Source organism: Vulpes lagopus, chromosome 24 (assembly GCF_018345385.1).
Source record: "Vulpes lagopus strain Blue_001 chromosome 24, ASM1834538v1, whole genome shotgun sequence".
In the NCBI taxonomy this organism is placed as follows: domain Eukaryota; kingdom Metazoa; phylum Chordata; class Mammalia; order Carnivora; family Canidae; genus Vulpes; species Vulpes lagopus.
Window position 1 is genome coordinate 32,316,713 of NC_054847.1, and position 17,657 is coordinate 32,334,369.

At 41.9% G+C, this 17,657-nt stretch overlaps 1 pseudogene; it reads left to right on the forward strand.

The window, feature by feature from the left end:
• Nucleotides 1-17,657, forward strand: part of LOC121481878 — a 64,951-nt pseudogene that overhangs the window by 11,163 nt on the left and 36,131 nt on the right.

Sequence of the window (17,657 nt, forward strand, 5' to 3'; positions counted from 1 at the left end):
ACTCAAGAGTCAATGTCTACTGTTAGTAAGGGAGAGCTCTGACCAAAGTGTCTTTATTCACGGGACAACTTTCAGATGTCCAGCTGAACACACAGAGATGACCCAACTGCAGCCCATGCCGATCCAGCTATGAGTGACAGCTGAGACGTGGATATGGGTTTTCTAATTCCAAATCAGGAATCTTTATACTATTCTGTTTCTCTTGGCACAAATAAATCCCTCTTGAGCTGTCAAGCAAGCATAAGTGCCGTTTTTTATATTTTCTTGAAATTCCTTTAAAATTATATTAAAAGTATGAGCTACACATCTTCACTCAATAAAGACCTTGCATGCTGTTTCTTATCACCCAGTGTGGATGACTGCTAGTAACACAGTTTTGCAGGCCACTCAAATCTTGTGCTAAACCTACTAAACCTTTTTCCCACTAGCAGCTAACTGACTGCTTGGCAGAATGCATTTCTGCTACCACCCATGGAGTTGTAATTTTATCAGCAATCAGTTGAGTTTGTTCTGAAACTAGTTTGTGACAATTGTACTTGTTACTGCAATTCCATAATTTAATAAAATATTGAGAGACACCAGTGAAACACTAATATAAAATGAATTTGTTTTGAAAGGATTTAATAGAAGTATATTGGTGAGGAATTGGGAGCTTTATAAGCAAAACTGCAGAAAACCATAGAAGTATAGAAAGATTCTGTTCTCAGAATGCCTTCCAATTATATTTAAGTTCTCAATCTAAAGACACAGGAAATCATGGAAGATGCATTACAGACATGGTTTATTTAAGAAAGAAAAACGGTTATTTATCTCAGTCAGAACAGTACTTAGAGAATGCTCCAACTCCCCTATCAAAATATTGAAGAATGAATATGTGTATGCATGGTTTCTTGCGACTTTTTTCATTTATTTGAGAGAGAGAGAGTGTGCGGGGGGAGGGTGCAGAGGGAGAAGCAGACCTCCTGCTGAGCAGGGAACCTGCCATGGGGCTCAATTCCAGGACCCTGAGATCATGACCTGAGCTGAAGGCAGACACTTAACTGGCTGAGCCACCCTGGTGCCCCTTTGTACGCAGGTTTTAAAGTACGTTTAAATAAACTGTGTAAGTTATCATGCCTCTTTTTTTTATGACTCTTTAGCTTATTTTCTTGATTAACCACCTCTTATTTGATTTTTAAGGTTTTGGGAGAAGCTTGGTTTTTGCAACCTGTCAGGTTACTATTGATCCAGAGTTTCTAGACCATTTTTGCTATATACTAGCTTCCATAAGGTGGACTCGTCTTCCTTTTCCTGAGACAAAGAACTGGGAATTCAGTGTTTGCAAAAGAATTCCCAGACACTTACCCATCTTAAAGAAATCACTAATTTATGCTTTGTCCCATACAGGAAGATGGCCTGAGACAACACTAGGTGATGTGAAGTTTACATCAGAATCAACACAAATATGCCAGGTTGTAATCTAGAATTTGAAAAGTATGGCACTGTTCGTGACCTTCTATAGATGACGATGAGGATCGGAAAGAAGTGCACCCAATTCTCCTACTGCTGACCATTTCTCATACAAGCACATAATAATCAGAATCTTCCTTCAACATAACCATGCATCCATTCTTTTATATTCAAAAGTTATTCATCAAGCACCTACTGTTAGGGATTGACTGCGTCCCCTCAAAATTCATACACTGAAGTCCTAACTTGGTATTTGGAGGTGGGGCCTTTGGAAGGAGATTGGGTTGAAATGATGTCATGAGGGTGGAGGCCCCATAAGAGCTCGCTTTCTCCCTTCAAGAGCACGCACCAAGGAAAGACCATGTGAGTACACAGAGAGAAGGCAGCTGTCTTCAAACCAGGAAGCGAGCCCTCACCAGACACTGAATCTGCTGGCATCTTGATCTTGGACTTTCCAGCCTCCAGAACTGTGAGAATCAATTTCTGTTGTTGAAGTGACCCAGTTTGTGCTATTTTTTTATAGCAGCCTGAGCAGACTGATACCAACTATGTGCCAAAAGCTATTCTAGACACTAGGGATGCACAGATGAGTAGAATGAAATTCTGCTCTCATAGAGGACAGATTCTAGTGGAAACACTTATCCTCCCACCAGTCTGTGAGCTACTGAAGGGTACAAATTGTACCTAAACCACTATCACTTAGCACAATGTCTGGTGCAAAGTTTAAAGCAATGTTTCATTAGTTGAATTAAATAAAATTGAATCAAACTGAATTTAATTTTCGGAGTGTCAGATCTCACCAAACTCAAGAGTTATTTTTCTATCACATTAGAGGTTTGGACTGGTCTCTATTTCTCTAAATTTAATTTGATTGATATAACAACCTTGCCTGAATTATGCCTCAACTGTACATAGACAATCCTATTCTTTCTTTTTTGCCAAAAGCAGACTTCAGTTCAGAAAATTAAATTCTGAAAGATAATATCAAGGCTTCTAAAATAATTTTTAAATGGCACGTTTACATATAGGAAACTTAGATCCTGAGAGCCAGTTCCAAAGTCAACAATGGAAATAGTCAAAGGTCAAAATATAGAACAAGGGAATTTTATCCAATCATAAAAGGATTAAATGTGAAATCTCCACAAACTATACAAAAACATTCCAAATGTAAGTGCATGCATTGACATTAATTATGTTGTCTTATTCCTACAATAACCATTATTGGGACCTAGTATCTCAAATGCTATTTTTCTTTTTCCAGATCACAGATATTTTTAACACAGAGATTTTAGTTCAGCAAATATTTGAATGCCAACTTTTTGCCACGCATCGTGCTAGGGATACCAAATGGCTTTAGGGTAGAGCATCATCCAATTTTCACACTGATTTCTTCCCTGAAGAAGCAAACAGTTCTTCTCTTTCAAATCTGCTCCCATAGACTGGACTTCTCAGAGCTGGTGAGAAGAAAGCTGCCATATAGTCCTCAGCACCCATTGCCCTCTCACTGCTAAAAGGAAGTTATTTTCTTGAAACAGAAGAAAAGTACCTTGCCTCTATGAAATCTGATAGTCTGCTCTAGGGGTGTTGTTTTCTCCAGCTGGCCACACTGTGTGATTCGCTGGTAGCACAGAGGCAGCAGAGTCCTGCAGGGCTAAGGAGGAGAAGGCCCAATCTACAGCCTCCCTGAGCTCACGGGAACTCCCCTGCAGGAATAAAGACGAACTCCTCCACATTCCCGAAGGCTTACATGGAAGCACTCATCGATGCTTTAGGAAGAAAAGCAGACTACAGTTTTAACAATATCATTAGTGCTATTATTCTTATTATTGGTCAAAAAAAAAAAAAAAGCAGAACACCTGGGGCAGAGACAAAGATGGAAGATGCTGAAGCTTTAAAGAGGTGACACAACACCAACCAGCCAACTGAAAAACTATGATCTATAATAAGTCGTCCAAATCTTCCAAATATGTACATAAATACGCAGGTCTTCAGCAACGTCTTCTTCAGCCATGTAGCCGTAGAAGCATTAAGCCTAACGCTCTGAGGACACCCCACTCGGGTTTCCCTGAGCCATGAGGTGGCTCGGGCACTTTGCACTCTTTCAGGAACACCGCAGAGAGCGAGCATCACTAATGTCCTGGGACAGCTGCTGGCTGCCTCTGAAGTCCCCCTCTACAGGAAGCGAAGCATACGGACAAAGAGAAAGCAAACGGTATAAATGGGATTTCGTTAAGTGATCTTTTTCTTTTTTCTTTTTTTCCAAGGTGGCTTTTCCCATTCTGTGGTTGCTTTTTTGTTTTGGGTTGTTTTTTTGTGTTTTGTTTTTTTGTTTTTTTGGTTTTTTTGTTTTTCCCCTCTCTATATTCACAGCTCCTCCTGGATGGAGCTAAGTTATATAACTGTACTAGCAGAGAGAAGATAATTTGCTGGCCCCCAATGATTTCCCCAGGATACTGAGAGAATGCGTAACAAGACGGACCCTGAAAGAGGAGCATCTGGTTGCCCTAAAATAAATGCTTGTCGCAGAGAAATCACTGTAAATAGCCTTAACAGAAACCAAATGTGTCTGCTTTAATCCATTGTTTTATCACCCACCAAGGGAATTTACCGGGGGGGGGGGGGTCATTTTATCAGGGCATGATTCATAACTCTTTATTAGAACCAACAGGTCAAGGTCTTTAGCTATAAAATGGAAAGTTAGAGTCTTGTTATCCAACCATACGTAAAATATGAAAACAGAAAAAATTGACAGAGAAGAAAACTAGTCTTTCCATAGGTTGGGGGGAGAGAAGAGACTATATTCAAAACATGATTTAGAGAAAGGAAGTCTGCATGTTTTGTTTTGTTTTGCTTAATTGAAACATACTTTAGTTGGGGAAAAAAATCATAACTGAAATTTCTCAAGTTGTACAATATTCTGATCCTGATAAATTGGGTTTTATTTTAGTTGTCTCCAGGGAAATGAGGGCTGTAGTCTTAGGAGAATTAGCATGTACTAAAAATGAAATAACAGGCCTATTCATAAGAGGAATATGACCATCAAACACACAATTTTTTTTAAAAAAAAACAACAAACAGTTGGTAATTCAAGTATGTGTTTGAAAAGTACATACATACTTAAGAAGTATTTATATCTTATTTAAAAAGTAATAAGCTGCCATGTGTTAAGGATAAAGGGTATTTCAGAACACGTAAAAGGAACAGCTCACTCCATTTCTGAGGATGATCAGAGGAACACCAAAAACCCCAACGGACTGACTTCTAGTGAAATCCAATCTCAAAGGGAAATTCAGGCATCGGTAGAAAGCCCATGGCATCAACACACCGCCAGCACTTTTCTTGTCAGGATGGCAAAAGCACCAATGCGCCACTACTGCTGGGGACTCTGCACGATGCTCTGGCTTTCCTAGAATCCTCTAACTTTGGACAATTATTCTGAACTTGGACGCAGAATTCGGTCATAGCATCCACTGCACTCTCCTCCCCACTTTAACTGCTCTGAATCCACTCTCCAGAGAAGTCTTACTTGTTTGATGTCTTTGGACCAAGTTGCATGTCACTTCAATTTGAATAATGTTGCATAAATAGAAAAACAAATAAGGGCTGGCATTTGGGTAAAACTGAGATGTCTATCTTAGTCCGTCTTCCAAGCTATTTTTTGTGACCCAATGGTATGCAGGCAGTTTAAATCCGAAATAGCTTTAGTGTTTCCCCCGCTGCAACCCCACCATTCTTACAGTGAAAGAACTCACTGCCGTCTTCACCAGCACACTGCAGCACGCAAACAACCTGAACCTTACTACAGATGATTGATTGAGTCACTAAAGGCATCAAAATCCTATAATTGAGCTGTCTGAACGGTATCAAACACCCACAGACATGTGGCGGGTGAAGAACTCAGACCTATCTCATCAAAGATAAGCCCTGTTTAATTGGGATCACCAGCCTCCTTGCCTTGGTCTCAACCCTCCCACCCACAATGTTAAACACTATGAAGTCCCTCCTTCGCCGTGCCCAGGCATAATTTTTTTGATTTAATAAAGAGCTAATCCTTTGGCCAGTGTACTCTATACATACCTTTAACATCTCTAGCCTCCCTGGCAGCTGCCTTTGGTCTCTGCACCAAACCTGCATTTGTTGAATAACAATTACCAATCTTGCACTTATTGAATAACAATTCAGCAAGGCTCTCTGACCTCTACTACATGTGACACTTTTCCTTTTGGATCATCTTGTCCTTCACTGCATCTTGTCCTTCCTTCTGCTAAAGCAGAGAAAAGCAGGTCCCTCAAAAGCCGAGGCCTGAGCATCCTTAGCTAACTGCAGTAAATACGCTGCGCCCTAACATCCACTCACTTCCACCCTTTCCTCCCTTCCTCCTCTGAGCTGCCAGTCAAGAGAAGCAACTCCTTTAGTGCCTGCATGTTTCTACTTACAATAAAGTAATTATATTGAGTGTTGGTTTTGTTAAAGTCAGTCTTAGCCGCACAGTTACAACTGAGTTTTGATGATGTGTCTTCATTTAAGAATGACAGTCTGTGATGGGCTGTTCTTATCACCTTGAAAGGGGCATAAGGAAAAATCAGGCATAACAGAAATGTTCCATAACTTTGTTAGGGTGGTGGTTAAACCTGAATATATACATATGTCAATGAACTCTACCTGCCATTGATGCACTTCATTGTATAAAAAGTTATCACCTTCAAAAAAGTGATGGTAAAAAGACAGGTATAGACAGACACATAGATGATACATGGATGGATGGATAGAGAGATGATAGATAGATAGATAGATAGATAGATAGATAGATAGATAGATGATAGATGATAGATAAATAGATGGATGATAGATGATAGAGATAGATGATAGATGATAGATAGGTGATAGATGATAGATGATTGATAGATGATAGATAGATGATAGATGATAGATAAAATGAAGCATCAGCTGACTGCAAAACTAAACTTATCCAACTAACAAACCATTCCCAATTTTCTAATTTTATGCCCAGGGTCAAGTTCCCGGGACTGAATATAATTTGCAGCCTTTATTTCATTCAGAAATTACCAATGCAAAATTCTAAAAGATTGGCCTGACAGCTGAGCCCTGCCAACTGTTTGATCAGACAACATGAATTATTACCTTGACACAACTGTATAAAAGGCAAGCAACCTAACGTCCCCCAAATATACCGCTGCTGGAGGCAAGACATCTGGCTTCAGCAGAGAATTTCCAAGAATCCACATTCTCCACAGCTCTCTCTTTCCATGGCGTGGGAGGGACCCAAAGCAAGGGGTAGGAAGTTCAAGAACATGCGAAGCAAATTCTCTATAGGCTGTTCATAGAGCAGAAAACATTCGTCTTCTTCCCTGTGCAAGGATATCCTGAAGGTGAGAGCCAAGCTAGACTGCCACTTATAAATCAAAATACCCCTTTTGTTTTTACCTAACAAAGAAGAGAAAGGAGAGAAAGCGAGGTTATAAGGTGTCATTCTTACCTAGTGGGACTATGAAAAGGAATGCCGCTGCTGACAAGTGCACAAGGTACATAAAGTGCACGGCTTAGAAGCAACAGGGCGCACAATTAAGTACAATACGGGGAGAGCATGATTCTCCTCTGACAAGGCTGAATTGTTCAAACGAAGTCCTGGGGAGCACTGATATGAACACAGGAAAAATAAAGGAGAGCTAGAAGGGGATTCGGTTTCTAAATATCAGGTGTTACAGAGCAGAGGAAAAATACCCTAAAATAACTGTGTCTGATCAGCCCTTGATCATCCAAAGTAGTGGGAGAGAGGAATGCACATTAATTCCGAAATAGCAGGTAATTAAGAAACAATTTATCTTTAATTTTAGAAGGCAGTTACACACAGGGACTCCCACACCCACCCACCCACCCCTTCATGTTCCCCCAGCCTTAACATTCCTCACACTTCATCGTATGGTTCACAGCGTGGGTTCCCGCTGAAGGCAGGGGTGGGAAGAGCCGGCAACAAAAGATGTGCATGCATGTTCTGTGAGAATGTTCGCTGTTTTCTGAGCATAGATGGTGACAAATGACTTTAAAGTAGCTTAAAGAGAGAAGCGTCATTCATTAAAAATTATGTTCCTTTGCTCCTGAGCTAATACACGATAACATTTATTTTGCTTTCACAAGGCAGCAGCTTCCTGGCTGCGCATGAGGAGGCATTTCTGTATCAGCTGCACCAAGTCTGCATCAAGGCACTTCTTGACCATCTAAGGGACCGTCGTTGCCTAACCCATCGAGTCAAGAGCATCAATCTCATCAGGGACGCTACATCCTTTCAAAGGTCTAAAAAAAGGAGGGGGAGGGTGCCTGGGTGGCTCAGTCAGTTAGGCATCCGACTCTTGATTTTGGTTCAGGTCTTCATTTCAGGGTGGTGAGATCGAGCCCCGCATCGAGCCCCACATGAAGCCGGTTTAAGATCCCCTCTGCCTCCTCCCAACTGCATGCACACGCTCCCTCTGTATTAAACACATGCACACTTCTGAATGTTAGCATGTAAATATTTAAATACTCCAGACATTTGGAAACATACACATGTCTTCCCAGGGACGTGAAGTGCCTGATATTACAGTGTGTACACACCCATGTGTGCCTGGCAGCACAAAGCACTCTACGTACGCCAACTCGCAACCACTTCTTGAGGTAGGTACTATTACACCATCACATTAATAGGCCAAATAACTCTCGTTCATAGAGGATACATAGGGGCACAAAGTCCAGAGATGGAGCCAGAATTCAAACTCCAGTCTGTCTGAAACCTAAATCAAGTCCATGCAACTGCAGAGAGCAAATCCAGATCTTCATGCCCAACAGGACACCCGTCTAACTGAGACGTAAGAACACTGAAACCCAGGGATGCCCAGGTGGCTCAGGGGTTCAGCATCTGCCCTCGGCTCAGGGCGTGACCCTGGGGTCCTGGGATTGAGTCCCTCATCAGGCTTCCCGCGGGGAGCCTGCTTCTCCCCCTGACTGTGTTTCTACCTCTCTTTCTGTGTCTCTCATGCATAAATAAATAAATAAAATTTTTAAACAAAAAAAAAAAGGAAAACTTTGGCCAAAAGAGGTTAAGTAACTAAGACCTGTCATGTAAGACTGTGGCTGGTGCCATATTTTTCTTCCCCAAATATAACCGGCTCAAAAGTGAGGAGTTCCAAAGTCTTTACCAGGCTGACGAATAAATGACACATGCATCACCACTGCACCAGCCAGCTAACGCAGAGGCCAACATAGCCAGGCCTGCAGTCTGACTCCAGAGACTCACATTCGACCCTCTCACTACAGAAGACTGGGTTCAAGGCCTGACTCCACCTAAGTTTGTAATCTTGTATGCATCACATAAAACACAGTCCTTCCTGAGGTATTTCCCATTGCACTGCCCATCCTGGGTCTTTCTGCCTGAACATAGAGACGGGACCCTTCTGCAGACATCAGCAGCTCTAGGTCTCCGCGGTCACCGTGGCAGGAAGACCTCCAGGATCACAGGCTCACCACATGGGGGATGTTAGATACCCCCACCGACTGCTCATCGACACAGGGCAGAAGCAGTAGCTGTCAACCCTGACTGCACATTAGATTCATCAAGGGAGCTGCTAAAAATCAGCAATGCCCAGCCCCACTTCCCGACCAATTAAATGAGAATCTCCAGAGATGGGGTCTTGGCATTGGGATTTTTTTCCCCAGATTATTTTATTGAATCCAGTGTTGAGAGGACCTGAGCTAAAACACAGGTCAAATCCATAGTTGAGCACTGGGATTTCACAGAAACCAAATAATGAAGTAAACACTTTGAAATAATACTTCCCCGTGTACTATATTTCTGATTTTGAAAGTCCTAACTCCCAAATTAAATGCTAGCATGCTATTTATAGATTTACAAAGCGTACACATATATACACACCTATGTAGGCTGTAATATTACTATGTGAGAGCATTATTTTCACATTGCTACAGTCCCATGCTCTATAAATCAGATTTTCTCATAAAATCAACATCAACGTGTCGGCTGTACTTCCATCCAACCACAACACTGACACACGCACACGCTCTTACTTCACGCTGCTGCTCTATGAGGCCAGAATCTCACCTTTGTATCTTTCTAAGATTGAAGAACATAAGAAGCTTTTTGAGCTGCTGACAAACGAAAATGTCTAGACTCTAGTTACAGTCACATATTTGAACCAAGAAAAGAAATGCCTTAAACCCTGCTGGTTTCCTATTGTCATTTAAATTGGAACATTTTAATTTTTATAGCAACTTCTGCTGGATTTTTATATAAGCTTGTGTTTAATAATTTTTCATGTGTCACATGAAGAATTTAATGTGCACAACTGAAAGAAAAAAGGCAATGGTATTAAGATATTTAAAATAAGTTGAACATTCCTTCCACGTTTTTCTGGATGACTTGCTACCATAAATTACACCTTTTTGCACTATGCCATTTGTTTCCCCCAACTGTTTCTATATGGTGCAATAATTACATGCTCTATTGAATTCAAAAGGGTTGTTGAAAGGTTAGGTGAACAGAGAAAATGAAAGGAAATGTAAAGGAAAGCTGCAGTTTGCTCTCTATTGGTACATAAATAAAGATAAGTGAACAGGGATTTCTTGGAAAGGAAGGAAGATACCATGATTCTGTTCAGATTATATTGTACACAGACTCTATGTTAGAAGACATGCATCTAAGCCACCTGAAAAGCAGTGTAATTTTGTCGTGTCCGTTTTTCCTTGCATAAGCAATAGAGTATCACAAATGATATCAGAAAATGTGCTCGAATACCATCCTAGTCGCATGTAAGAACAAATGAGCAGTATTATATACTATAAAAACCAAAGATAAAAATAAAGATGATTGGATGGTCTGTCTTGGTAGAACTCTTAGCAATTTTAATACAAGCACATCCCTTATAATACTTAGTATCTTAGTGGTTTAAAGCTGAGAAGGCTGATAAAGCTTATCTAGTGCAAAAGCCAGTAGATGCCAACAAAACCTCAGGAACCGAAACACACAGATTCAGCTTCTTTTTTATTTTTTTTTATTTTTTTACAGATTCAGCGTCTAAATCACTCTCTGACCTCCACTGGTAAGGCAAAGGATGGATGTGCTTCCTTGCACTCTGCACATACTGTGCTTTGGGAACCACCTTCCAAGGTTGCCCTTGGTGCTTTTTTTCCCTGTATCTAAACCTGGCATATGGAAGGAGGTGCCGATGAGAACGGAGGAACACACCCACACATTATGATTTGCTCTGGACCTCAGCTCCCCTATGAAGAGGCTAGTATACTCCAAATGCATTTATGCTGAATTTCTAAATAGATTCCTGATAGAAAAAGAACTAAAATTATCTCATTGCCAAACAAAAGGTTTCTGCGTTGAAATGTGACAGCTCATTGCTCAAGCAGCTTGTTGCCAGAAGGATACACACCGTTTCCAGCAGAAAATTGGTTTCGGGAACTTGCCCAACAGCCCAGACACAAAATCGACTTCCCTGGCTCTTTCCAACAGACCAGCACCACTGGGACTCACCCCTGGTCCGTTCAACAGAGCCTTGAATCTCCTTCAAATTTAAGAGCCCAAACTAACTCAACCAGATTATTCCTCCAATGCCAAAGACTGGCATTGCTTTCTGGAGCGTTTCTATTTCTCCAGTGATTTTACTCCACAGAGTCGCTCATGACTACAGACAGCACTCCTTAATTAAGCCCCAACAGAGCTGAATTTAAGCTATCACCTGAGAAAATATATTCCACCATTACTCAGGAATGCAGTTTGCCACTACTGGGCGTGAATCGCTTAGCTCTATTAAACATATAAGTTTCCCTACAGTTCTATGCCATTATTCGCCTTCATAAATGCACATGTGTCCTTCATAGTTAGCATTTGAATATAAATAGAGAAATTCATGATTTGGTAATGTTTTCAAAGATGGACACTCACATTTATTTTTGTTTTTAAAACTGCACCACTAGATGCAAATTAGCAACCATTAAGCAGACTCTTCTCGTTTTATTGATTTAAAAAAGGAGACTCAGAGAGGCCATCTGTTTTGTTCCAATCATGCAGCCATCTAGAGCAGAACCAGCGCCCAAATCCAGCTCTGCTACTTCCTTATGCCTCCGTTCAAGAAACAGAGGAAGCACATGACCAAACAGAAATGCAGATTCCCCCACGGAAAACACGATGTCTTTGCAGGTGACTCCTGGGCACCTGTCAGAAGCTGCCAAAGAAATGAGTCATCTTTCCATCTGAAGGGAAGGAGACAACCTAAAAAATGAAAGACTCATGAGATCTCTGCTCCAGCCCCAGCCCCCCATAAAACTGTTACCGTTTTTTTTTTAGTTTTATAGGCATATATTACTTTAAAGAAAATGTGAAACGTAAACTCCATGTGTACAAGTTAAATAAATCAGGAGGCATGGTTTATTTGGAAAAAATGTTTTTTTTTTAAATCTTTGCTTTACTAAACTTTTCACTATAGTTTTCTCCGATATAATGACCTCCCTTATGATTAATAAATATTCTATTCAGGTGCAACTTTCTGGGCCATTTCTACTGCATTAGGCAAGGTACGCCTTTATACTATTGACTCCCCTGAATTTTGACTCCCTTTTTAATTGGAATTGGGAACACCACACAAAGTGTGAGATACCCATAAACAGTGGTGAGCTGGTGCCAGCTCACGCATCCCACAAGGAGCTATCGTGGGCATCTCTGCCAACCCTGCACTCACTGGTTAGGGAATCTGGTGATTGATCCTAATGGACAGGTGCAGGATGACACAGGGGAAGCATGAAGACAAACTTGTTTAGTTGCTTAGAACAAAAAATAAAGGATCACACAGAAAGGGCCCAGGGCTTTTATGGGAGTCCACATAGCCCGGACCCTGGGCCTGAGCAGCTTATTTCCCTACACAGAAAAAGAAAAGGAAAGGACACCCCACTCCAGAAGGGAAGTTTAGGGAAACCATTCTAATGCCTCAGGCTCTACACCAGGCTCAGCGCCCATGCCCAGTCAATGCACCCGAACCAATAGAGCAGTGATGGAGCCCAGGGGGAGCCCAGGCCACAGAGGGCTGTGCATGCTGGTGCTCAGTGTCCACACACACACATATCCAGAAAAGAGAAGTGACTTCGGCAGTCTCGCAACTACCATCTAGAAGCAAGAAAACCTGTGCAAATATATGCGAGAGGATAAATGGTCGTACCAACAAGAAAAAAAAATGGCACTTTACACCTCTGGGCTGGCCTCATGAGGAGTTGTATCTGTTAAGTGGAACTAAGAGATGGAAAACATGAATAAAACCAGCTGCTTTGGCCTAATCATCCCAGACCTGTCCTCTTAACAAGTAAATCCCATTCAGCCTGAATAAGTTCATCCAAAGCCGTCATGACAAAGCAAATAACCGAATCAGAAAACATGCATGTCCGCCGCCCACCTGGGGGTCGTGCTGAGGGTATCTGTGGATGGGAGCAAACACTGCACTCGCAGCATGTTAATGACGGTATTAAACGAGGTTCGTTATTTTACTCTAGCAAAGAGTGGAAAGGATTTGTAATTAGCAGAGTCCTGATAAATTCCATATTACAACCTCAATCGGTGCTTATGTGGGGAAGAGCACATTTAGGGTCCATTTAGCATCATCATATTCCTTAGGGGCTCCTTTGTGACCTTTATCCACCCAACCCGTGGGTAAGGGTGGCATGACTCTACCAAACATGACAATGGCCCATTTGCTATCCCTTGCTAAACACAACTGGCTTGCATTAATTAAAGACACAGCATGTGAGTCATCTAACATCCAAGGAATCTATAGCCAAGCCATCCAATTATTGTCCTAATGCTACTGTGCCTTTCCAAAATTCAGAGGACACACATGAACAAGAACAAGTTAAAATCATGACAGTTATTCAAACTGACTTTGCAACTGGACCAGAGAACTGTACTTAGTCACGTACATGTGTGTGTGATACACTTGAATAGTCGATTTCATTCATGTAACCAAATATTTATTTTCTTATAACCCAATTCCTGAGGTATGAATAAAAGCTCTGAGAAAGATTTGTTTATCTTCTCATTATTAATATCTTTGGCTCTACTTTTATCATTGGGGGTTAATGAAAGTATTTGGGACAGGAAACATTTTTAAATTTTACAAGATTTTTTAAAAAAAAATTTTACAAGGTTTATTGGTCCAGTGTTTTTTAGAAATTATTATCTAATACATTTTATGTTGGGTTAATGGTGAAATATTTTGGCATTAAGAACAAAAGGAATTTTGCCTAAGGCTTTTCTCATTTGCAAAATGAACTAAAAAACAAAGCCCAACATTCTTCTTATTCCATTATCCCATTATGGGCTCAATCGGCCAATAAAAAGTATCCAGCTGAGTACAGGGACTGGGGTCCAATCTTAATTTATTCAGTTTGAATCCTTCCAATTAATCACCTCAGTTCAATAATTTCCAAATCTTATTTCATCTTGTCCCAGACAGACCCAACCTAAATGACGGTTTTGGAAGAAAGTGGCTGTTCTATCAGTCCGTTGAGAAATTTCCCCTAGAAGATAAAAGGCCCGCAGATTGGATATGGAAATTTACAATTCCAAGAGAATTTATTGTGTCCTGCAATAATTTAGTTTTGCATCTGTGCCCCTTCTAGGCAGGATCCATCACCAGTCACCGAACAAAATACCAAATCTCAAACTCTCTGCAAGTACCCTGCAATTCATTTGTGTCGATTGTTTTTCATTTTTTTTGTTTTGTTTTTCATTTTTATATTAATATTTTTTAAAATAACATTCACTGAAGACCATTTAGAAAGCATACAGAAGCAAAAATAGAATGAAATTACTGATATTTTCCTTCTACTTCTATGAGATTTTGTGGGCATTCTGTTCTTTACAGTCCTCCCTGCGTCTGCGTGTGCATGTAAAATATTCCAGAGAGCCGAGTGTTGGAATAGCTTGACCCCATTACTCACTTTAGCCACATTAACCTATTTCTATCCATCACACCAAGACTGTATCTGGTCTCTGTCTCAGAATATTTTGAGCTTGGAATCCTACCTTAAGCTCATGTTATTGGTTGCTTCCTATGCCCCGTAAGTGTCAATGAACTTCTTGCCTGGATCCTGACCACTTTACTTCTAATGTCTCCAGAGGCTTCTAGCTAACACTTTGTTTCCACCTGTGAGACCTGTCAGGCGTGCCTTCCCCACTGGACACCTGGCCCCTTTTTGGTATTATCTTCTGCTCTCTTCCACGCTCCCCTCTGGTCTTCAACTTCCAACCCCGCCAGGGCTTCCTGCCTACATTCGCTTTCATTCCACTTGGATATCTTTGTCTCTTGCTAGGTTTCCTAACATTGCCATTTTCTTTACTGGATATTCCCAAATGTGTCTTCCTAACATTCTGGTGTCAGCTCTGTTGGCCTGTCCTATGCTCCACTACGAGAAGCCCACTTCTGACTCCCGATACGTCTCCATAGTCTATGAAGAACTCTGTGCCTTCAGCCTCTGAAGCCTAAGGAGATTTCCTACCCCTTTCTTTCTGAGCTCAGAGTGGGATCCTTTTTATAGAACAGTATCTTCAAGCAGGTACCTGCATATTCAACTAGGTCAAGCTTTATGCAGCTATAAAACAAGCATAACTTTCATTCTTTTTTCATAAGGATTTTATTTATTCATGAGAGACACACAGAGAGAGGCAGAGACACAGGCAGAGGGAGAAGCAGGCTCTCTGCAGGGAGCCCGATGTGGGACTTGATCCCAGGACCCCGGGGTCACACCCTGAGCCAAAGGCAGACGGTCAACCGAGTCACCCAGGCGTCCCTTGTAACTTTCATTCTTGGAAAGCAAAGCACAGATGCACATGCTCATCCCAGACAGGAAAGACTGCTGTATGATTTACACGTTCAGAGAGTAGTGATGACATCCTTCAACGTGATGTTCTGAGGTTGACCCTCTGGTCCTCTATTCTTACCCTGAGGCCATGCCCCAACTGCTTTCCCAACTCCAACACTAACAATTACCATTATGGGAGAAGTTTGCGTTTTCTTTTAGGAAAACAAATCAACATACAAACATAACCACAATTATCCATAAGCTGTTATTGCTTCTTCCTGGTTGAATATCCTACTTTAAACTCACAATCAAAGCTGTTGTGAAAAAATCTAAGTCCAAAACTTGGACCTTCTTTGATCCTTCATGAAACACTCGGCTACATTATTCAGAACACTCAAAGCAACAACCAGGAAAGAGTAAACAAGGCAGGAAACTTTCACCTGAAAGGCAAGACGCAAAAGGTCCAGGCAGGCAGACCAACAGAGCACCGGCTACCATCCCCCTTCCTGTTTAAAGAATCACTCCAGCAACGCTCTCCCCTCTCCTACATCGAATCTCTTCTCTCTCATGAGTCATTTTTAGCAACTTGAAACAAAGAGTGATGATTTCTGCTTCCCTCCTCCCCTTAACAACTCTCTACTTTCAAAACAACACCCCCCCACACACACACACACACACAGACTCAGATTACAAACTATTCAGTGCACATCTAGCTACTTGTAAGAATAAAAACAGTCAGGACTGGACATGAAGATTTATTCTATGTTCCTTTCCTTCTCTTCTAGAGGACAAAATACACAGCAAGTTGGAAAAATCATACTAAAGAAAAAAAGTAGAAACCATATTGGGGACACCCACTCCCCACTCCCTACTGTAACCCAAAGGGGAGAGTGGATGCCTCAGAGCATCTCCCCAGAAGTGTGAGGGTGATTCTGGATGGAGAGGATTGCCGACCACTTCTGAAGTGAGTAGCAGACCTAGAAGTATGCCGATGCAGGGCAAGCCTGGGAAAAGGGTCAGCAGAGAGGAGAAGGAACAAGTAAACATCACCTCTGGTTTCCTAAGCAGCAAGTCTGAGGGACAGGGGCTTTCTAGTTTTTTTGTGAACTTAGAATAGGCACTTGAAAGTATCTAGTAAGATGATTCAGCTTGCTTTCCCCAAAGGAGGCCCACCCAAAGAATGAAGAGGTCTCTACAGGCATCCTCGTGAGAGTGACATTGTCTTTAAACCCTATGTGGCCATCCCTGACATACCACCGTGATGCTCGGGGGTCAGGACAAGCTGGGAGTCCCACTACTTCCTTAAGATCATCCAACTTTTGGATGATTATTCAAAATGTTTCACTGTAGAGGCACTCACTGTAGGTTTCAAGCAGATGCAGCATATTCATGTCCGCCCACAGGAAGGCTGTCATGCTGATGGGCAAGACCACCATGATGCACAAGGCCATCCAAGGGCATCTGGAGAACCTGCAGCCTCGCATTGGTGGAATGGGGGCTTTGTGCTCACCAAGGAAGACCTTGCTGAGTTCAGGGACATGCTGCTGGCCAATAACGTGCCAGCTGGTGCCATAGCCTTGTGTGAAGTCACTGTGCCAGCCTCGAACACCGGTCCAGGGCCCGAGAAGGCCTCCTTCTCCAGGCTTTACACCGCCACTAAAATCTCTAGGGGTACCACTGAAATCCTTAGTGAATTGTAGCTGATAAAGACTAGAGACAAAATGAGAGCCAGCAAAGCGACACTGCTGAACATGCTGAACATTTCCCCCCTCCTCCTTTGAGTCGATCATCCAGCATGTGGGTGACAGTGGCAGCACCTACAACCCTGAAGTGCTTGACATCACAGAGGAAACTGCATTCTCACTTCCTGGAGGGCATCCACAACGTTGTCAGCGTATGTCTACAGGTAGGTTACCCAACCGTTGCGTCAGTGCCCCTTTCCATCATTAATAGATACGAGCAGGTCTGGCTTTGTCGCAGAGGCTGATGACACCTTCCCACTCGCTAAAAAGGTCAAGGCCTTCCTGACCCATCTGCCTTTTTGGCTGCTGTCACCGTGGCCACTACCTCCACTGTCACACCTGCTGCTGCCGCAGTCGCAGCCAAGGCTGAAACAAAGGAAGAGTCGTAGGAGTTGGAGGATGATGCAGGATTGGTCTCTTTGGCTAATCATGGAAAAGTAATCAACTCAGCCAACTTTATTTGTGAAACAAGAAAACAAAGGCTTACTTCTCTTAAAAAAAAAAAAAAAAAAAAGAATGAAGAGGACCACATTAGCAAAAACTTGAAAAAAGGGGAGGGAAAGCAATGCTGCCTCTATAGGACCCCCTGCATTATGCTACAAA